This window comes from Mytilus californianus, unplaced genomic scaffold (assembly GCF_021869535.1).
Source record: "Mytilus californianus isolate M0D057914Y unplaced genomic scaffold, xbMytCali1.0.p SCAF_8, whole genome shotgun sequence".
Taxonomy (NCBI): Eukaryota; Metazoa; Mollusca; class Bivalvia; order Mytilida; family Mytilidae; genus Mytilus; species Mytilus californianus.
The window spans coordinates 60,542,455-60,566,674 of record NW_026262734.1 but is presented as its reverse complement, the minus strand read 5'-3'; the positions used below and the strand labels follow the sequence as shown (position 1 = coordinate 60,566,674).

Genomic DNA, 24,220 nt, shown 5'->3' with positions numbered 1-24,220 from the left:
TATGTATTGTTAATTTGTTCTCGTCCTGAACATGCATGAAATATTTGCGACTGGACATTAAGCAACTAACAATCAATATACAGAATAACAAACAATCCTACCACGAAGTTCATAAAAAAAACACGGAAAAACTAATTTCCAAAATATCATTAATACAATGTTTTTCAAAAATCTATAAAACTTGCCTCTAATTATTTTTCAAAATATCTAACAATGAGCAGTAAAATTCAGACTATATTTATACATATTTTCTAAAATTAGAATATGATGATGCTCTATCTATTTTTAACTATGAATTTACTTCCAATTTCTATTAATTGTGCAATACATCTCTGAATTTGGATTGAGATTAAATATTTGACAGAGCATTGGTTTACACACAATGCGTGAAGTCTAAGAAAATATTTTTTGCGTTACATATTGGCGAGTTTTGGAAGTGTCTATGGGACACTTGATATCCCTCGGAATCACGATTCTCGGAACGTCTCGAAAATTTTTCATCATTTATATAGGTAGTTATTTATGTCTTTGATACGGTCCCTCTATGGATAGGCTACAACGTAACATTGTATATTTCAACAATCCGACAAACGGTTCATTTGTAGATTTGAAAGTAAAACAATAAAGACTAGGTTGCATTCTAAAAATTATTTATATGTTAGAACCTATTTGCCTTTTGACAAAACATATATGTTTTTAGTAATGTGAATGTTTATTAAATATCAAGTATAATGATAACGCAATTATATAATTCATGCTTTGAGACGGTCCCTCTACGCGTTGTGTGTGTTGTATTAAATAAACCTGGGAATAGTTTATTGATATACAATGACCCAGACTAAACTGATTATTTTTGAACGTTTATCATTTGATATTTAGTATTTCAATCATAGCATGAGAAAATGTCGGAAAGAATGAAGAAAATTAAGAAAACGATATTTCTGTTAAAAATATTTATCTAAGGTCGGAAACACAGTGGTCGGAAAGCAGAAAGATAATCAAACAAAAGGATTTTTCTGTAAAAAAATATCTAATTTCATTAATAGATACTAACAGACTAAGAGAATATTCATTGTTATGGTAAAACTGAGACTGAATTTATTCCTAATAATTGTAGAATATAATTAAAATTGTAATGTATACGTGCATTACGTCTCACAGGTTTGATCAGTCATTACATTTATGAAAATTATATGTAACGTATGAGCAGGGATGCGTACCCAAAGTTAGCTAAATATCTAAATTTTAAACGGTCGTGAATGAAAAAATACTTGCGTGGTTTCAATTCACAAGGATTTTCAATCCTTGCATCTCACAAAAAAACGTAATCTTTTTATTTTACAATAATCATAACAAAATTTTATTACTATCATAATGTTAATTATTTTTTTTTTTTTTTTTTTAGTTCAACATTATAGCATCTAAATATTTGTACTATGGTACGATTTTGAAAATTGTATTCATTGTGTTGGTCAGCTATCCTACACGTCTTGATTCATACACATTATACATCACCCTGTTCACACGCACACTTTCGGTTTGCGTTCACAAAAATCCGGATAAAATGTCAATGAATCCGGAGTCAAAACACTTGAGGTAGGTAGTTTGACATCTGAATTCAACTATTAGATTAATATATGTGATGACGCAAATGCGTATGATTTCTATTTAATATTTCTTGCGCTAAAATACCACGTTCATGCATAAATATTAATTTCACTCGCGAATGCGAATTTTCGCGTTTCTTATCTAAATTCAGGACACGGCAATAAGAGCTTGCCATGTGACTTTCAAGCACGGTCATCATTGCTTATGGTATTCCGACCTCTAGCTGTTTCTCTTTTGTTTTCTTTTTTGAGTCACTGTCCTTTTATAAACTTTGACATTTTCGAAATGCCAAGGATTTTCTACCCAAGGAATAGATTACTCAACTTCTTTCTTTATTTGGCCTTTTTAACTATTTTTATTCGAGCGTCACTTTTGTTAAAATATATACTTTTTCACTCATTTGGTCTTTTGGAAAATGTTGTTTGTGCTGTATTTAGACCCCTCTACCAAGAAATTTGTTTTGCATGCACACGTATAAAAATTGCGGTTTTTATCCAACGCAATCATAGGTTTGAACGTTGTTTTCAATTTAGACTTGTATATATACTTATATATATGGTACTTCAAAAGTTGGGTCTACTGACAAGGTCATAGATTCACACGAGAAATAAATGTTTTGTTGTTTGTATAGACCATCAGAATTTTTGTATGCTTCATATATTTGTACCAGAAGTACGCAATAGTTGAGGTCAAAGGCAACCATTTAATCTAATACATTGGTTTAAGTTGAATTTACCAGAAATATATCTTGTATAGTATACATGCAGCTGTTAAATATTTTTATAAACTGGTTATATAAACCAGTAAACAGAATACCCAAATAAAAGTCGAAACTTTGGTGTTTAGTTAAAAAGTATTAAAGGTTCTTAGACAGGCCCATCTTCATTTCACTATTACAGATAGAAGAGATTTGGTCAAAGCAAGCTTCCAAAAGTTATGGTATATTTTAAATTGTTGACATGCAAACATTTGTGCATGTGATTATATAATGTCAAAACTAACCCTTTTAGTATACTAGTATTCAGACCATAAATTTGAGTTTACTGCCACATTCAAAAAAAGGGGGTTGGTGGGTAGAAATTTAATTTGATTTTACCTATTTTTTTTATTAATATAAATAAATAATTTATTACAAAAACAAAATGGCATTCTTTTTCTATGCAAAACAAGCTATCATAAATTTATTTGATTCAAAGTAGTCTATATACTTTTTTCCATCAGATTGAAATGAGTAACTTGCAATCTTCAAGAGAAACTCTACTGTGATAGTCGAGTTTGGCATATTTATACACCTTTATTGCTAGGATTTCAAACTCCTGTGATTTGAAGACATATTTTATTAGACATCATGAACCAATGGATAACCAATATGAATGATTATTATTGCACCATCTTTAATGTGTATTTTATATTAAATGTATTTTTTATAGAACCATAAATCATAGGTTGCTGAAATCTTTTCAACTTTTTTTTTCAGACACTCATAATTATTTTGATTTTTAAAATATTTTATGTTTTTCCATTAATGCTAATTTAGTTCACATCCCTCATTTCTACTAATATTTCTAACGTAAGGACCCTTCATTGATCAAAAGCTTTCCATTGCTGGGAACCCTTCACCATAAAATTTATGACTTATTTCTGGGCATGTGCTCCCCCTTTTTTGTGTGCAATAGAAATTCTAAATGAGGATATCAGGTAACAGCTTTAAGGTATTGTCTATTGATGAAAACAGGTATTACCATATAACTGCACTAATCTGATCAGACATAATCAAGTTTTCTTTCTTTAGCACCGCTTTTACTAAGTTTTCAAATAAGTGAAATATATAAATTTCCTGCATGTAAACTTTTTACTCAGAAGAGTTATTTCCCTTGACTAACAGAACAATTTAAATGAAAAAAAGGACTGGGTTTTTTTAATAGTTTGACATCATAATACTTTAGGATTAATTACTAGCAAGTACTTAAAAAATCTGTATAATATATTTCGACTGTTTGTTTAATTAATAAGAATACCTCATTTGCATATATTCAGTGCGAGCCTCAATCATTAGGACTTCCGGGTATGGAGTCATAGAAAACTGCATTTCTGTCAGGACGTCAAAATAAGCTGTAAATGAATAATTAGTGACCTGCAAAGTAGTTTAAATGGTTAATTGAAGTAAAACTATGTGTAATAATTGACGGATAGCGTTTATTCCGATCAAAAACGTCCCTTTTCAAAAAAGTTGGAAAATCCGTTGCATTCCCGTCGCTTCTCTCTTCGAGAGAAGCTCTACTGTGATAGTCGAGTTTGGCATATTTATACACCTTTATTGCTAGGATTTCAAACTCCTGTGGTCCAATCGAAAATGGTGGCTTCAGCATTATGACGTCGCAGGAAGGCGTCAAAGCAAAAATTTAAAATAGCCTTCCAAGACGTCATAATTATTTGGACTAGCCTTTTCGCAGAATAGTCAAAAGCTAAAGCTATCTTTAAGACAGTTGTCCTGACCAAGAGTTGTTAACAGATATTCTCGATTGCTAAATTTAATTTCAGTGCAAGTTAACTAAGTTTCTGTAAAGTGTCTGAACACAATTATGTCTACCTGTATCACCGTGGCAACGATGATATTGGCTATGATGATACAGATACTTTAGTAAGCTAATAACAGCAGCCACAGAGGAGTTACTGTAGATTAATTACAATGACATGTTTATTTTTTTTTCTTGCTTACAATAATAATAATAGTACTACATGTATTAATACCCCCTAATAAAATGAACAACTGTCCACCAAAGTGGAAAAAGAAGACGTGGATGAAATATCTACAGGGGACTAAACAAATATTAGACTTAATCCAATTAAAAACAATATTATTCCAATACTACGCCCTTATATTAATCGACGTGGACGGGTATCTTTGACATCCCAATACTAGCCCGAGAACCGTTCGTTTCGTTGTCTACAATTATTATAGTTCCTAGTATGGACTGCATTGCTTGTTAATTTAACCCCAAACACTTTCCCAGTCCAACTCCTCCTCCGCATGCTCTATGTGCCAAATTGATATAAAAACATATTTTAATAGGATAAATTTCAAGATTACCTGTATTTTTAATACACAAAGAACTTATTGATTTTTTACATTTTTGAAAAGGGACTGACGCTGATAAAGATTATTTGTAGTGCTGAAATGTCTGTCGATATTAGTTTATTTCTAGTTCTTTGACCGACATATATCAATGAATTCCTCTCAAACTGGTGATAAATATAGTCGTGAAATGCAGTATTTGCTCCATGTAGGATTTTCGTTGGATGAGTAGTACTAGATGATTGCGACTTAAACTAGTCATCTTTTATTTTTCTTCGACTTTTAACCCGTCTCCACGTGTAATTGTCAATTAACGAGTCTCATTTTAAGAGGCGATGTATGTTAGTTTATTTATATTTTGAAAAATAAAAATACATAAAAGAGATAAATTATATGTTTGTTTGTTTGTTTGTTTATAAAGCTTATGCTTTGAGAGATAAAAATACATAAAAGATTTAAAGCTTATGCTGAATCTCATCATCGACGTGTGGGGCCTCTGTGGCTGAGTGGTGTCAGTAGTCCAACTACCTCATCACTAGCTAGTCTCGGTCATCCAGACGTACCATACCAATACGTAGAGTCTGGATCCAATCGTTTTGAAAAGCTGTTAAATTAGGGCGTGTCAAAATAAGCACACGAGCTAGTTGTAAATTTTTGGAAAGTTCCACGGCTTTTCTTCTCTTAACACTGTTTACGGTAACACCAGAAAAAAACAAACAGAGGAAATGGGCTATAAATGAACGTGAGGCTCCCAAATCAGCTGAGGCTAACTCAAGTTTTTCACATATTTTTCTTGTCAGTAGTGCCAAACACTTCTTTACCTTGTTTATGTCTTTTTGTTCCCAAACTGGCAAAAAGGTATATCAAAAAGCGTTCTGCATTCCAAATTTGTTTTTTCGCCAAGATGGGCACAGTCGATCCTCATGATATTAATGGTGATTTCTTGGTCTTTCATTAAACTAACGAGCGGTGATATGACGATGACAATTGAAGATTCATGTTCAATGCACACAGCGCTGTTGCTGATCAATATAGTGGCTAACTGTTGGTGAATCCAAAATAAATCAGGAACACAGTAAAAAGTAATGAGGGTTTTACCATAGCCAGTTGAGAGAATACCAAACACGTCTTTGTGATATGATAAAAATTGTATACATTCTCTTTGTAAAAGCTTAAGAGAAAAGGTTATATTTAATTTCTTTAAAACTGCAATTAAAGCATGGTTAAAGAGTGTTTCCACCATGTTGATATTTATACGTGAAGATGGGAGGGATTTATTATTCAACATTTAAATATCGTCCCATCACGTATTATGAAAATTTCTACGGGATCGTAGAATAGGCTGTATGAATAATAACTGCTTATTTCGTCCACCATCTCTGGTGTAATGAGACTATATCACTAGCCTGTCGCATGTCAACACTGAGGTTTTGAGTCCGAATCCCGCACGTGGCAAGTTCGTTCGACTCCTATCTTAATTGACTAGAATTGTCAATTTTCCTACAGAAGGTCGGTAATTTATCTGGGCACTCATCCAACAATAAAAACTGATGGCCACAAAATAGTCAATAGTGACGAAAGTGGCGTTAAACACCAATCAATCAATCATCCTTTACGTGTTACTTCAGATAGTCCGACACAAACGATCTCAACTAGGTATAAAATGAGTAATCTAAAAGTCTTTTAGAGGAACAAATGTACAGGTTAAAGGATAGAAATTCATTAATTTTTAAATAGAGAATTATGTAGTTATTACTAAGCATCCACTATTTAAGTTTCTGTGTTTTCTTAACCTTTTTGCAGTAGTCTTTTTTCTGCGTGTGTTTAAATGTCTATCTTGTCAAAACAATAAACAAACGTTTGCCTCGCCAGTCTGTTGTGTATAAGAATAAGAATATTTATTGAATCCAATTAAAGGGCCCGTACATATATATATAGTATTAATTATACAGTAACTTTTTAGATATATTACATTAAAAATAAATGATTAAATAACTATACTCCATACCAGATGGGGTTTGAAAATTTGTATATGTCAATCGTAAAAAACTTTGAAACCCTATTTCATAATACTACATATTATTGCTTGTTTATACAATTGTACTGTATGTGTATCGAAAAAAAAGATAGTAGGACTCTAAATAAAACGGTTGTAAAACTTTATTTCCTCTTAAATTAGATAGGTTAGAATATTAATAATCGGAAATGTCTTAAATAAAAATATTCGAAATTTTGTCTCCAAATCCATATAAGGCCCTCTTTGCCTGATGGAATTGAAACCATAATGTTGTATTCTTTATAATCCTTATAAATGGTTTTCTGTTTCCGTTCCGTGACGTAATTTTAATTATTCTACTGAACTTTTCTTACAGATGGATACTTTATTCATTTTAGTCAGGTCATTTAACTGTTAGCTTACGTGACGTAAGATAGTGTCAATGTTCGGATGAAGAATCTTCATTCCTGTCAGTTTTTTTTAATTAACGTGTATTTTAAAAATATTTGACAAGGACAATATAAACTTTGTATTGCAATTGCAAATGTAAAATTCATTTGCAAACTGATACTTAACAAACAAATAAAACGAAAGAACACTTTTCAAATATCGTGCGTTCAAAGATTCTAATTCGATTTGGCAATGCGTTCCATCTCCTTATTAGTCATTTACACATTGTAGCTCCTAACGTGTCTATGTATTTATACATCCCTAGTTTTGAAATGTTTAGGTGCGAGTGTTTCTAAAGGCACGTCGTTTATAAAAGTTCTGTTTGTAGTGCCCCCGCCACTAGGCGAAGGGGGCAGTACCCTTGTCCGTAAGTACGTACGTTCAAAATTGGATTCCGTTCTCAAAGTTTTAGTTTGCCTCAACCAAATATGAAACTTAAACACAATGCGTATTACCATACAGATCAAGTTCCAAGTTGGGTGGCGTTACTTTTACCGGTCTGGAGTTATGTCCCTTTTTAACGTTACATGCAAGTGGAGGCATCATCTGTGTCCCATGGACACATTCTATTATATTATACATTTTATTATACTTCACGTTAAAATGCCAGATTTTGATTGATTGGCTAATACGAGGTAGACAATTTACTCTGTCCCATGGCTGAGCGGGAGACAATTTTTTGAATGTCACCCTCTCGTGCAGACCAATCAAAAATCGATATGTTAAAGAACAATGAATTGAATTTACATCAAATAATTAATTGCAATGCCCAATTTCTACGTTTTGGCTCAGAACTTTTTCATAGAATGTCAAAATAAAAAAAAAACCATCTTGCTGCACTGCTGTTAATTTTTCAAATATCTGTAACGTTGTTATGTACGTGACGTCATGGTAAAATACTTTAAATTTAAAATTCAACAGTAAAAGACAATAATGATAGGACATTCAGTATAATAAATTAAATACCACATAGCTGAGAGGTTGATAGAGCAGATTGGTACCACTCGAAAAAACATTGTCAACCTTGGCTTCGCCTCAGTTGACAATGTTTTCTCGGGGTAACAATCTGCTCTATTACCCTCTCAGCTATGTGTTATTTATATATTGTTATTTAATGCCGACGGTAGTTAATCGACTGAATTCCAATATTTGTGACATTTTTTAAGTACAGTCCTGTCTAAGCTACAATCTCTGCCAAATTTGCTGATTTCTTTCAAGAAAAAGTATGACCATGAACGTAAATATAAATCAACTATAGCATCCCTTATCAGAAAATATTTTTCGCGAAATTGCATCATTGTTTTTACTAAAAAAAGACGTTACTTGATCGTCGCAAAGTAAGGTATAGTTACACGTATCTTAAAATATTTTCTAGAATAAACAACACGTATTAATGTAGCTGGAGTATACTGTATAAATTACGCCATGTATAACATATCGATTTATTAAGCATGCAATGGTATGTGTAATTTTGTTTTTCATGGCCTGATTATATTTTATATGATCAAATACTTAGCGGAGGTCGAACACTGAACTGTTGGTGCAAGTATGGAAACTACATTCAAGCTTGATACAGCTCTGAATTTGGATTGTGATTTAACATTTGACACAGCATAGGTTTCTGTCACAATGAATGTGGTCAAAGTGCTGAAATTTTTAAAATTGGATTTTACCTATTATGGTCCAAAATTCAAATATAAATACACGGTTAGATTCAGCATATCCAAGTATACAAAAAAATTAATTCATTTATTTATTAATGGACCATAATATCCAAGGACACAAAGAATTCAATATAAGCTAAGTTTTAAAAGGATTCTCTTCTCATAAAAATATATATATAGCATTCTGAAAACTAATTTATACAGAAAATCACTCCTCAAGGGTAACTGGGGAATGAAAATATGGTCACCAATGGTCTTCCTCCTTCCTTTACCGGCAGTAAAACCCTCATCAAAGTGGGGCGTCCGTTTAGCTGTGCGGGATGAACAAGTTCGCAGCAACTTCCGGTCAGAATTGGGATGTTAAATCCGATGCCTCGTGTAAAGAGAGTGCCACGCTCTTCGAATGGTCCGTACTTGGCCTGTTGCAAGGCTAAATTTCTGTCCCTATATATCCAATATACCCTCATTTTCCTGTGGCAGTTTAAATTTACACGACCTTCATCCCTGACGGCCTCTATTACAGGACCTACCTATTATATTTATTGTTAATTTGTTCTCGTCCTGAACATGCATGAAATATTTGCCACTGGACATTAAGCAACCAACAATCAATATACAGAATAACAAACAAACCTCATTAATACAATGTCTTTAAACAATCTATAAAACTTGCCTCTAATTTTTTTTCAAAATATCTAACAATGAACAGTACATTTTAAACTATATTTATACATAATTTCTAAAATTAGAATATGATGATGCTCTATCTATTTTTAACTATGAATTTACTTTCAACTTCTATTAATTGTGCGATACATCTCTGAATTTGGATTGTGATTAAATATTTTACAGAGCATTTGTTTTCACACAATGAATGAAGTCTACGAATTTTTTTTTTTTTAAATTGGACATATAACGTGTATGGTCCTATATCCAAAATCTCGATACATGGTTAGATTCAGCATATCAAAGAACCCCTAGAATTCAATTTTTGATGAAATCAAGCAAAGTTTAATTTTGGACCCTTTCGACCTCAATGTGTACCAATTTGATAATGGGGCCAAAAATCCAAAATATTAACACACAGTAAGATTTAGCATATCAAAGAACCCCTTGCATACTATTTTTGTTAAAATCAAACTAAGTTTTATTGTGGATCAATGTGAAAACCCGGCCCAAAATCAAACATCTAAATTACACGGCTGTTAGATTCAGCATATCAAAGAACCCCAAGAATTCAATTTTTGTGAAATCAAACAAAGTTTAATTTTGGACCTCAATGTGGACCAATTTAAAACCGGGGTCCAAAATCTAAATACATGGTTAGATTCAGCATGATAAACAACCCCAAGATTCAAGACTTTGTATTAAATCCCATTGAAATTGTTAAAGAAAATAAGCAATTTATACAAAGTATTAAAAAAGTAATGTTTATGGCACCTTTTTCCCAAACGGTTAGGGACATAACCCCCAAAATCATTCCCAATATTCCTTTTTTGGTATGAAACCTTGTATAATTTCACAAAGATCCATAGACTTATACTCAAGTTATTGTCCGGAAAAATGAAAATGCTAGGTTTTTTCCCCTAATTCCTAAACAGTTTGGCCCATAACTCCCAAAATAAATCCCAACCTTCCTTTTGAGGTATGGCACCTTGTAGTACAATTTCATAGAGATCCATACACTTATACACAAGTTATTTTCCTGAAACAAGAAAAATGTTTGTTTTTGACTCCTAAGTAGTTAGAACAATAACCCCCAAAATCAATCTCAACCTTCATGTTGTGGTAAGGAACCTTGTGGTACAATTTCCTAGAGATCCATACACTTATACTCAAGTTATTGACTGGAAACCAAATGACTTCGGACGACGACGACGCTGACAACATGATAACATTATACGAACGCTTCAAAATAATTAAAAGTTCTGTCCTTATCGTCATTCGATTTCGTTATTAAACTAAATGGCGCGCGTTCAAACATATGCAATCTCTTCAAACGTATAAACATGATAAATGCTTGTAAAGATGTAATACTGTTACCTCACGTGTGTCATATCACATAACCAAACAGATTATATTGTAAACAAAAAAAATCTAATAAAAAAAAACACACACACATTGACATGTACAGAGCTTCCTGTGGATTGTATGCTTTTTATTGTCCATTCCTACTGGTAATGGAAATGGCTATTGCAATAAAACATAATTAAATGTCCGTCCACCTTTTTTCTCTTTTTGTGCCCCCGCCGTGCAAATAGCAAATTAAACCTTGAATCTTCGAGATATCAAATTAACCTTTGTCAGAAAAAAAATTTATCTGAATACATCACAAGGGTAGACTGGTGAATAGAACTATGGTCATCTTTGTTCTTCCATACAAGACAACAAGACAAATAGCATATTTAAGCCACTCCAAAAAGAGTTACGAGAGACTGATTAAAACACTTATACTTAAAACCTGTAAAACTAATATTGCAGTGAAGTCCATTCTAATCAGAGACTTCTATTTACCTGTTGGATTTACGCAGACATGTTCAGTAGGGATGTAGACGTTAAATCCGAAGACTCGTAAGAGTGTCGCGCTCTCTGTCAATAACTTATCTTGCATTAACTATTTTAGGGGTCCGTAGGTGGCTTGTTGAACGCAAAATTACTGCGATCCAACAAATAAATGGCAGTCTAAAATTGTTCTCCATCTGAATATGCATGGAAGATTTGCCACTGTACGATAGTTAAACAACACTCAACCATTCAATCTGGGACAAAAGTTGTTGAATTTTTAAAGTATTTAACAAGTATTACAAATATAGATTAAAAAAGTGGAACAATGCAGAAAATGATGAATAGTAACCACTCTGGGTTTTAGAGTTAGAGAGGACTGACAAAAGAAAATGCAGTTTCGAAATGAATGGAAACCATTCAGAATCCGATTTTACGTGTTCGGCCCCTGTGCGATATTCTTCACCAACGCTGTCCTGCTCTAGATCTGGTTGATCTTCAGAATAATGATCAGGAAATGTGCTTTCATCGACTTCAAGTAAATAAGCATGAGATTCTGGGACATGTTGATCTGGAATGATCATACCATCGTCATCCTGAACTGGGAAGACAGGCTGTTCTGTGCCCACAGTATTTACGCCAGTATCTATTTGTAGATGCCTATGTCTCGACGATGTCAAGTGTTTGAGAAAGTTTGATTTCTTGTCAGTCCCGCAGGTTGTCTTCATATTTATAGTAGATTTGTTCTATAAGTACATTCTGCTTAGTGGAACTACGTACAGGAATGATGTCGGATTTGAGAAGTCTGTGAATTACCATATTTCTTTGTCCTATAACATATGACTTCGCATATCTATGAATGTTTTATCACCTGCTTATCTATCTAATAAATTTACTGCATGTACTGATCTGTATAATTATTCGCTCAGGTCGACAACATCAGGACTTCTTCATGTACCAAGACCTAATTCTGATTTTTTAAAAAGAACATCTAAATATTCTGGTCTTATAACCTTGAATAATTCCAATAATATTAAAGAAACAAATAAATAAATTACATTTAAGATCAAATGTCCATTATTTTTAACTTTACAGAATGAAGAAGATACCTTAATCTAATGTATTTTTTTTTTCTCTCTATTGAATTCAGGAATCTAATGTATTTTTTTTTTCTCTTTTGAATGCATGAATCTAATGTAATTTTTTTTTAATGCATATGTGCTTATTCAATATATAAGCTGATTTATATATAGTTAACTGTATTATGTATGTTATTTGTCTGTACTTGATTTATTTATATCAATAAGTTTATATGGCAATAACTATTTGAATTTGAATTTATTAATAGTTTTTAAAGGCCTCCGGGAATATTAACATGTTATTTTTAAATGAATTACCTACGTTAAATAAAGAACTCAATTATAGTTTAGTAGAAATTAATCGCCTTGCTTGTGTAATCAATGCATGTAGCTTGTCCATGCATTATCATCTGGGATGACAGAAGATTGTTTGTTTGGGAACGTCCAGTGGCAAATAGTTCATATTTTAGACAAACATAAATCATTAATCAAACCATTGGATGGGTCTGCGACCTGGGTGACTACCACTGTAAAGAAAGGATACGTTGGAGGGGTAAACAAGCCACATATTGGCCCCTCAAATATCTGTAGGAAGGAGTATAATAAGGGTTTTTATATCGCCCAGCCAGCGTGATATCTCTCTAACGTCGGAATAGATTTAACTTATGACCAAAGTGTCTACGTATTTGTTCATCCATCCCACCAAAACGAGCTCCCCTCATCATGGGCCTTCCTGTTGGACGGGACGGGGCTTTTAGTGTCTTTATAACACCCATTTCGCTAAGAAAATTGATGTCTTTCCGAAAGTAAGTAGTTACCGATGTACTGTGCAAATAACTGGAAATAGGGCAATTACAATTTCTTTTTTGTTTTTTTAAATTATGTCTTTTGAAATAATATATCAATAATGAATGCCGTTTAACTAATAACTTCAAATAAATCGTTTGAAAACCGAACATCGATTATTTAAATAGACGTTTAAATCAAATATTGTAGCATCCCTCATTATGCAGAAAACAGTTTTAGTAGTTTGATCAATAATGCTTCGCAGATTGTTACTAAATATAGACTGAGGCTGGTCATCAATTTACTTATGTTTTAAGGTAAGGTACAGTAGAAGATATCTTTAAAAATATATGTGTAGAACTAACTACTTATTAATAGTTAAATTAAGATGTATGTCATGTAGCTGGTTCGGTCATGATTAAACTTTAATTTTTGCTTTGTAAAATACACACTGTACGGCGTATTGATTACTTCACTTGTGTATATTCTATTTTATTGTGTTGAATATTTCATATCAACTTATACTTTTCGTTTTATACATGTTATATACACATTTACATCATAGCGATTATTATATGCAAGAACAGTTTTCCTTTAGTGTTTATTCGTTGTTAAAGACAAAATTGTGTGTATTAAAAACGTGGTATCTACAAACGTGTAATAAAAGTTTGTGTACGTTATTGTAATTATAACAAACACATTACCGGTTGTAACTGTTTTTCTACTGTGGATTTGAAGCAATTTCATAACAACAGATTCCAAATATAATCATGTTAGTTATAATGGTAATTACTTATTGTCTGTCCGTCCGTCTATAATAAACATTTTCATATCCAACTATTACGGAATGATATTAGTTAGATTATCCCATCATCCGTAACATAAGCTGTAATTGATAATTGACTTGCACATCTTTTTTATATAGCCTTAGAATCTGTACAACAAATAAGAGCCATAGCTTGTATGAAGTGAACCGAAAAAGATATTTTTCTGTATGGATAATAAAAAACATTTGCACTTTATTTTGTGTATTTTGGACTTCGAATGTGAGCAATTAAGGTATCATCTTAATTACAAGTTTGTGTAACATTGCCATATAAGCGAGAGGTTTGGCTAGCCATACAACCAGGTTCTACCCACCATTTTTTCTTAAAATGTCCTGTACCAAGTCAGGAATATGGCAGTTGTTTTCACATAGTCCGTTTCTATGTATCGATTTATCACTATTGAACAGCGTCGTATTGTTTGGTTTATAGAATAGACCATGTAGAAAATTACTTGAACAAAATTCTGACGATCTGTATCGATTTAAATATTTATTTAAAATTAGCCCGGAATGTGTTCGGGATTCTAATTTCATATTAATGAAATATTACATTGTACCTATATTGTTAATTGCCAGGTGTCTCAGGTTACAAATTCATTATTTTTTTAAAAACAATGAGCCTAATTGACCAATGCACAATATAACATGTCTAAAAAAGTTCCGCTTTACATGTAAATGTTTCTCAGTTCATTCTAAATATTTATGAAATGCTTGACATTGGACGTTAAACAAATATTAATCAACCAATCGTCCTCTTTGTCGGGAAAGTAAACAGCTAAATAGGATTGCATGTCCATCTGGAAAATTCATTTGATGGTATTGGTTTTACTTAATTAAAATTATGGGCTTACCAAAATTATGGGCGCACGGATCGGTCCGAAAGCACATGTTGTGCACACGGAAATAATAAACACATTTATTTTTGCAGACATGGTCCGTTCAAAAAGTTCTATTTATAGTGTACGGACTTGGTTGAACAAAACATGCTGTTGTAGGTGCATATGTAGTAAAGACAGGGAGGTTGCTTCGTCAAAAGAATCTGCTTTGACAGGGGAGATTGACGATTTAAAGGTATGCTTTGATAATCCTATAACATATAGGAATCAAAAAGTGTTTGTCCTCGTGATGAACATACAACAGTGAATAACTATATGGACAAAAATAGTTTAAACATTTTCACGTTTGGGCTACATGACGATAAGAACTTCTTACAAAACACTACACCGAACACTTACGACTGAACTACACCAACAACAGGGGTGTTCGCAGGTGTTTCGGAAGGGTAAGCAGATCCTGCTCCACAAGGGAAATTTCTCAAACAAAGTTTCCTGTTGATTTATATACAGCATCGTGTATGTATCCCTTTTGACTCCCAATCTGTTGGCTCATTCAAGAAATGTGTACAAAATTCGTATTTTTTTGTTTAAAACGATAACAATAATAATTATATATTTATATATATGTTACAGGCATTTCTAAATTTAGGCATTTTCTAAATGCCTGTAAAAATCGGGCATTTTATGTATTGACTATTTTTGTTCAGGCATTTTACAAAATGCCTGGAAAAATCCAATGACACTTTACAAAATGCATGAAATTATTTTATACAATGAAACAAAACAAAAACTGAGCAAATGAAAGTATGGAACAACTGAGCAGTTTTATCTTTGTCACTCATAATAACGGCAATTTGAAAGCTTGCATGTTAAGAGCTTTAATAATTAAAAATGAATTCTATTGAATTACTTAAAAGATTTCCACAAGCACCGCACTCGACACATATTTTTTTTATTTTAAGTAATGTTTGGATGGCAGAATCAGTTACACATTCGTCCTGAATTTTTTGCAAACGCATTGTTTGGCTAAGCACAACCACTTTTGGCGAAATGTGTGCCATTTACACATTCAGCTTTGTTAATACTTTTTCTGATAAAACACTGTCGTTCAACCAACATTGGGTTTTGCTAAAAGTACACCCATGAATATTTTGTTTTTATGTGTTTTCTACAGATTCAAAGTCACATTAGCACGACATGGTTGACTGATATCATTTTTCTTATCTGATTAACAATTGACAGACTGAAGCAGATATACACGTTCCGGCTGATGCATCCATAGCAGGAGACGCTTACCCTGTCAATGCACCCTTATTTGTAACTTCATGACAAAAAGATAATAAAACTAGATTTGCAATTGTGAGCAATAGCAGATGGCACCCTCGTCCCCAAATTGCCAAGGTAGCTGCAACCAGTTTGAAAATTCTAAAGTCAAACAGTGCATCTACACATGCCAATTTACATTTTTTGTAAAGTTTCAGTAAATTTGGAACATTTTGAAATGTTTGCTGTTTCCATGGTAACGGTGACCATTTCCAAAATTCCAAAGGCAAATGCCACATTGGTACATGCCATGTTACATATCCATATAGTTTAAATGCGTTTGATGTTCTATTCTTTACGAAAATGCAACCTTAATGTATTTTCTCATAGTTTCCCCCTGTTTCAATGACAATGGCGGCCATTTTTGGATTTTCTAAATACTGCACATCTAGGCATACTAGGTAACGTTTCCTTAAAATTCCATCCAGTTAGGTCTGATAGTAAAAGATTTAGAATTTAGATTGTTTTCCTCCATGGAAACGGTGGCCATCTTGAACCATTCCAAAGTCAGAGGATCAACTTCACATGGGGGTCCTCATAATGGTCTAGTTCCATCAACATTGAACCATTCAAATCCGAGAACTAGAGCGGACAAAAAAAAATGGAAGAAAATTAATAATGATACGAAAAATGAAACGCAGAATAACAATATGTCAACCCAACTCCGTTGATGTTGCCATAATCCTCATAAAAGTATAGTTCCATCAATATTTAACCATTCAAATCCGACAACTAACGGGGACATAATAAGTGGAAGAAAAATGATAAGAAAAAAAAAGAAACGTAGAATAACAATATGTCACCCCAACTCCGTTAAGGGTGCTATAATTACAACCTGAAATACAGAGTCACTAGTACATACTTAACGTAGTTTCACTAAAACGAATACAAGTTCTAGTCACTGGTTTTTGAAGAAGTAACTCAATTTTATCGAACCATTTGTTATTTTCCTTGCAAGATATTGTGTTTTGGTCATATGCATCTTGATGATAATTATCCTTTTTTCAACAAATTTCCGGTAACTGAAAAGGCAATTTGTTGAATTTTGTTTAAAAGTTTCAGTAATATTTTATATAATGCCTGTCAAGGTTAGGCATTTTATAAATTGTCTGAAAAATTGATTCAGTCATTTTACAAAATGCCTGTAACATAGGGTTAGGGTTAGGGTTATATATATATATATATATATATATATATATCGTTTTGTGCAATTAGTTAAAATGCAGATTATTTTCTTAGCAATTAAGTGGCGCAAGTGTTTGCTCCGAAAATGATATCGGCTGAGGATAATTTCAGGGTTGAAAACTTTACCGACTACCATTTATAACGATCCTTAATTATTAAGTACACTTGACTATTAGATTTCCCTTCGAATGCTACTGTATAATTTGAATTTCATTCTGTTCTGATATAATTTTTTTTATTTGTAAACTGGGTAACTTTTTTCCATCATTGTCTGAACAAACGGTTAAAGTCGATAAAAGACAGACAGACGGGTTAACTTACTCATACAAAAAGTGCATACAGAGAACAGTTGATTTGTTTATACTTTTTTTAAATGATATTTCCAGAATCCTTTTTTGATTTTAAAGCTATATTTTGTAAATTGATCCTTATATGATAACATATGCCTGTGTTTAAAGAGAGAATAAGTGGAACAAGTTTCTAAGAAAATATGTCGATGATGCACGAGAAACTTGCATCATTTCATGGCTGGTTCTTTCTAAAGTTCTTATCAAACAAATGTGTTACAGTCCTAATTACAAAATTGTATGTAAAATATGAAGTAGTCGGTTTGTAAGCAGAGATGATGTTGAACATATTTTCTAAAATTCCCTATTGATAACTGAATTTATTTTTAAGGAACTGCCGCAGGCAAGGTTTACCTTTTGCTTTCTTTTATGTCCTTTTTGGTCATATAATTCGAAACGTTTCTACTTCTTTAAACAATCCTGGCTTTCAAATGTTAAGTTTTGGGCTTTCCTGATTAAGATAGAATTTATAGAGTGCTATTTGCATTTACGTTTTTTGATGAACAGTCTATATAAAGGCGGTGAATGGACCAGTCAAAAGACATTCAAGCATAAAGTATAAAACAGAGTCAAACTATCAATATATAGCCTACCTTTTTTCAATTTAAGTGTATAGTTAGATACATTTTCCATTTATTACAGATTTTTATCCATATTTCATACCCAGTAAATATATATAAGCATATCTTCCATGAAGAAGATGCTGAATGCAAACAAAAAGTAGACAAACTCGGTGAAAACAGAAAGTGGGATGAGCTCGTTTCTTACCTTAAAACAGCTGGAGGTATTAACTCCAGCAGATCCCCCATTAAAGATGAACCAAATTCACAAGCATCTTTGTACACACCTCTTCATCATGCTGCTGCCGGGAAAGCCCCAAAGCATGTCTTTGAAGATCTTCTGAAAATGGGTGCATCCAAATGCTTGAAAACATCAAAAGGAGAAACTGCATTTGACATAGCATTGACAAATTCTCTGGATGAAGATATATTAAGACTAATTGAGGTATCAGAAAGTGTAAAACAGAATGGAGAATATATAGCTATAATGGAAAAATCCCTACACACTATTATATTGGATAGAGTGGAACGTCTAATCAAAAATAATGGTCAACAACTCCCACAGCTTGTTTTTCTATATGAGAAAGGTCCGTTTCATTATTCAGTTCCAATGATGTATGGCGGATTTAACGTAAAGAAATATAATGATGGCATAAAAGTTCATAGTTTCTGTCGTGTAGTGGGTGGTTATGCGAAGGACCATTTAATTGAAAGAAATGGAAACATAACTCTAGTAGCTACTGGCTACCCTTTTTAAAACTTCAGATGTATAGACATTAGCTAACGTGAACAGTGTTAATAAATATACCCCTATACCCTGGTTGAATTCTTTTTCTTCCTTTGTCTTTCTGTTTTTATGCCCCCGCCGTAGCGGAGGGGGCATTAAGTTTTACCCTTGTCGGTCCGTACGTACGTCCCAAAGTTAGTTTCCGTTCTCTAACTTTAGTTTGCCTCAACCAAATGTTATGAAACTTATACACAATGCTTATTACCACAAAACACAGATCAAGTTTGAATTTTGGTGGCGTCACTTTGACTGATCTTATGACCCTTTATAACTTTATATGTTATGCAAGCGGGAGCATCATCTGTGTCCCATGGACACATTCCCCATTTATCTTTTTTATTCTTTTTTTTTGGGGGGGGAGGGGAGGGTACAAATGCGATATGCTATGCATAGTTGAGGATATTTCAAATAAGAAAGAACGTCATGCTTTTTAAATCAGTATGTTGTTATAAACAAATTATGTTTGCCAACTATTCGATTTTATAATGTTTAAACATTACCAGTTCTTAAAGTTAAACATAGATGTGATGGTGTAGTGATAAATAGTGATCAATAGTAGTATCATGTTATTTTCAGTTTGTATTTGTAAACTTGTCTTCATGGCCCTATTTTCTGCTTGGCGCAAACGTTTTTGTCCTCCGAATCTGATGCCAGGTTATTACTTTCGTATCCTCAGACTTTTCAGCAATCCGGATTCATCTATTCCTCTTGTTGATCTTTATAATAATGCCGGAAACCAAGTTTGAACCTAACGAAGTCTTCCAAGGACGTACGTTTCTAAAGTTTCTGCAATTTCTCACAATTCAAGGAATATTGAATCGGATTCCCTTCACCTTTCCAGCTTTGAAGCTAGGAGGTCGTTCCCACAAAACTAACTCATTTCTCAGAGATGAAATGTTAGGTTCGAAATATGATGCAAAAGAATTAAATGTACTGTTACTTATCTGCAGTTGCTGAAAAGTAGATACAGAAAAACTTGGCACCTAAAACATGTACTGTTCGATCATGTAATAACAAAGCATCATCGTCCTCGGAGTGGTGTTCTGTCATTATAACGAAACGAAAAGTATGCTACTCAATCATGCCGTATACGTGCTCCGACCTCCGTCTTATACATAAGATACATATGGTGATAAAATAGATATGCGTTGTATAAATATAGATTCTTACATTGATACCAGTGGATTATCGGATTTATCCAATCGAGATAGTTAAATTATCAATTTTAAAGTCCAAGCCTCGGCGAGGACTTTAAAATTTATAATTTAACTATCGAGATTGGATAAATCCGATAATTCACGAGTAACTATGTAAGAATCTGTTTCTCTAATGATTAAAAAATATTTTTTTCTTTTTTTGTTAAACGAAAATCCCCTTCGAGTGCCTTTCACATTCCACGAAGTTGTCAATTTCATTAACACCTGTTAGCATATTTTGATTCATCCAGTTAGCTAAAAGGTTATGATCCTTAAAATCATCCAATGATCTTCTGAGATCACCGGCAACCACATGTTGATTAAATTTTTTTATACAATGGGTTCGGAAAGGGATAAATTTTCATAGAATTAGAGAAACCCTTGTATCTTTTTTCTTTGTATTTCTTTTGCCATTTCACCAGACAATTTTACCAAACTTTCAAATTCATTTTGATCTAGTTTGTTGGTATATCTATATTCTGTTACAATTTCTTGAAGTGTTCTAGTAGTGTTACCAAAAGTTGAAAAGTTTCATGCTATTTTTGCTTCAGTTGGTATCTTCTTCATTTCTTCCAAGTAGTGTCTATACGGTTTCTTCCCAGACTGAAATATGTTTCGAAGTTTTTGATTCTGTTTTCAGCTTATAGGTCTAAAGTGGTGTTCTGTTATGTGGTGATTTTCATGGGAGCTTATGTTAGCGTGTACAACTTTCTTGTCGTCCATAAAAAACTGGTATTTATAACTGTGTGCAATGAAGTACACCGTCACCTCGAAACAATTGAAACTTCTGTTTTTGATTTTGCTTCGGCAATTATAACTTTGTCATTCGCTAAACATATAAACACAATACGGATTTATACTTTTAATGCCATTTGAAATAATATACTCCCACGTCCTAATCTTAAAACACCTGTATTTCTGTCCTTTGCATAGATTACTTCAAACTCGATCACTCATGACAAAAGAACATGTTGTGCACACCTCTTTCTCAAAATATTAGTTCGGAACTGGTATTCCAAAGTACTCTCTATTGTAGACTTACTGAAATTGTTTCCTTTGTTTATCTCCACTTCTTAAGTCTAAATTTAATGGAATTTCTTTTACATCAATTTTGTGGGTCTCACTGGCGTTTTATATTCCTGTGTCGATTTCATAGCGTCCCTTTTGACATTATCATTCGAAGCGTGGGCGATGTTTGAATACTACAGATTATGGAAGATACTTTTTTCAAAAACATTTTGTTTCCTGTTAGGTCTGAGGGCAGATCTTTATTCTTTTTTATCGTTGACGTTTCATCAGTACCAGAACATTTGCTGGATTCTTTAACTTTAACTTCCATTTGTCTTTCTTGAATATTGTTATCATATTCCTTACTTATTTTTTAACATCTGTAGCAGTGCTTTCTTTATGCATATCTTGTATGTTATCCTGATTGATTTCCTGAATTTTTATAGCTGGTTGTCTCTCTGGAATAAGTGTGTTTGTTTTTGGTGTTTTTTTTTAAGGCCTTGACAGAATCAGATCTTCCAAGTTTAAAGTTGGAGATCATTCACAGTATCACTCTCCGTGATTGACTCCATCAAAAGCTTCACATTAGCGTCAGGGTTGAACGCTCTTTGCCTCATCCGTACTCTGATTTATATCTATAATTTTTTTTAATATAATTATTAATTTATTAAGTAATGCTCATGTATACCCCGAGGGGTTGTAGGCAAACAATACAACAATATACACAATGCAAACATTATAAAATATTAAACATCATATACCAATAGTAAAAACTGCACACAAAAACAACTAGTAATGATTATGCAGGTGTGGTGTCCACTCTCCCCAGTATATCAACAATCTTTCTATACAAGACAACTATCAATTGCAGGGTTATCTTTATCTTCTTTTGCATCTTTGACAGACACACTCCCTTTCTTCTATTTTACAGTAATTTGTTTTCACCTTATTTATTTTTGTCGCTTGCAAAACATGACCGTAATTTGGTACAACGCTCTGTTCAATATTCTGAGAAAAAAGCCTTAGTATGAACAAAAACTATGTATATTCAAAAAGAGTGAAGTCCATTGATAAAACCTGACAAAACCAAACACTCGTCTATATTATCCAAAGGAACGAATGGAAAACAACTGTCAACTGTCATACTCCCGACCGTGTACAGGCACTCAGAACATCAAATGACAGTTATTAAAAATATTTATGTTTTATAACAAGACCATGTAAAAAATCACGATCCTACCCTCAAGTACACGTGTAGAATTTCTGCATTGCGTCATACCATATAAAAAAGAAATTGTGGTATCGTTGCCAATGAGACAACTCTCCACAAGAGACCAAATGACACAGAAATTAACAACTATAGGTACCAAAATCACGATCCTACCCTCAAGTACACGTGTAGAATACCTGCATTGCGTCATACAAGACTGCACCAAAATCACGATCCTACCCTCAAATACACGTGTAGAATGCCTTCATTGCGACATACAATCGGGTATTCAACCATGTGCTCAGCAACACGTGTTAAACATGAAGAAACAGACATATCTCTCCGGAACTATTGATAAATATATTGCCAAGTTCTTGAACCAAACTCTTCATCTTATAGTTATTTGGGATAGACACATACTAGTTATGACTCTTACTTTCGCATTTGTTCATGACAGTAAAAACCAAAAAAAAGTACGGTCGATCTTTAATCATCAATGTCCGTGGCACTGTCGGATTCAGTTCTAACTCCATTTCAGATTTTTTGTGCTTCTTTTGTAATTTGACATGAATTTTTGTATGTAATTTTGTTTTGTCAGGCATCTTCCATAGTAGATATTATTTTTCTTTTTTGATGGGTGTTTTGGAGTATGATTAGGAAATATCCAAGACTAGTTTTTTCTTAAATTTGAATATTTCTGGGTCATGTGGGTCGGTTTCTTGGACTTGCAAAGTGCACAAGGAATCCCTTTTGAATCATTTTCTTCATGCAAGTTGACAACAAGTTCTTCTGACGTCATGTTGGCAGCATATTCGACTGACATCAAGTTTGCTACCGATTCCTCTGGCTTTATGTTAGCAACAGCTTTCTCTGGTGTCGTGTTAACAACAGGTTCTTCCGTTATGTCTAAGGTCAATTGTGACCGAGGTTTTTCTTTTAGCGAAATAATTTGTAATTGGTATGAGCTCATTAAACGAAATAGGTACAGTTCTGTCCGTGTATAGGTCAGTCGTGTAAACTTGGTGCCCAACATATAATTATAATTAAAAGAAAATAATAAACCATCGAGAAAGCATTTGTTTAAATCTATTAAAAAATTAAAAAGGACTTGAAATTAAAAAGATGTTAGAAATACTGACTTGGCATATTGTTTTATGAAATAGCTCAATCCTTGTCGACAATGAAAATGCATCCATTCTGAAATTTCACAAGTTTTTGTATTAAATCTATAGTTTCTGTCTTCTATTTTGGGTAGACTTGAGTCTCCCCTTTTTACACAATTTTTCATACATTTTTTATTGATATTTATTGATTTCTTTCTCAATGTTTGTTTGTTATGTAATCGATTTACGGGATTTGAATATCGGTAAACTACTGTCGTCTTAATTTAGATATGCATGAGATATTTGCCACTGGGTGGTCAGTAATCAACAATCAGTAAAGCAAGAGGTAAATGTATAAATCAATTGATTGATTTAGTTTTTGTTGTTTAACATACAGTGGCAAATATTTCATGCATGTTCATGACGAGAACATGTTTACAATGAATAGGTCCTGTAGTAGAGGCCGTCCGGGATGAAAGTTGGTTAAGTTTTGACTGCCACTGAAAAATGAGTATGTATTGGATAAGGACAGATTTACCTTCCAACAGACCACCTACGGGTTCTTGACGTGAAGAGAACGTGGCACTTCTTTACAAGAGGCATCGGATTTAATGTCCAATCCTGATCGGACGTGCCTGTGTACTAGTTAATCCCGCATAGTCAAACGGACGTCCCACT

General features: G+C 33.1%; 1 long non-coding RNA gene across 2 annotated transcripts; it reads left to right on the top strand.

The window, feature by feature from the left end:
• Positions 1–3,676: 3,676 nt before the first annotated feature.
• On the top strand, positions 3,677–19,057 carry LOC127711407 (uncharacterized). 2 transcript variants are annotated; one of them, XR_007986677.1, is made up of 3 exons: positions 3,677–3,722; positions 14,916–15,058; positions 18,321–19,057. It is a non-coding gene; the product is annotated as an uncharacterized LOC127711407 (long non-coding RNA). The 2 variants fall into 2 exon arrangements; XR_007986676.1 differs by lacking the exon at positions 3,677–3,722 and adding an exon at positions 13,402–13,478.
• Positions 19,058–24,220: the final 5,163 nt, after the last annotated feature.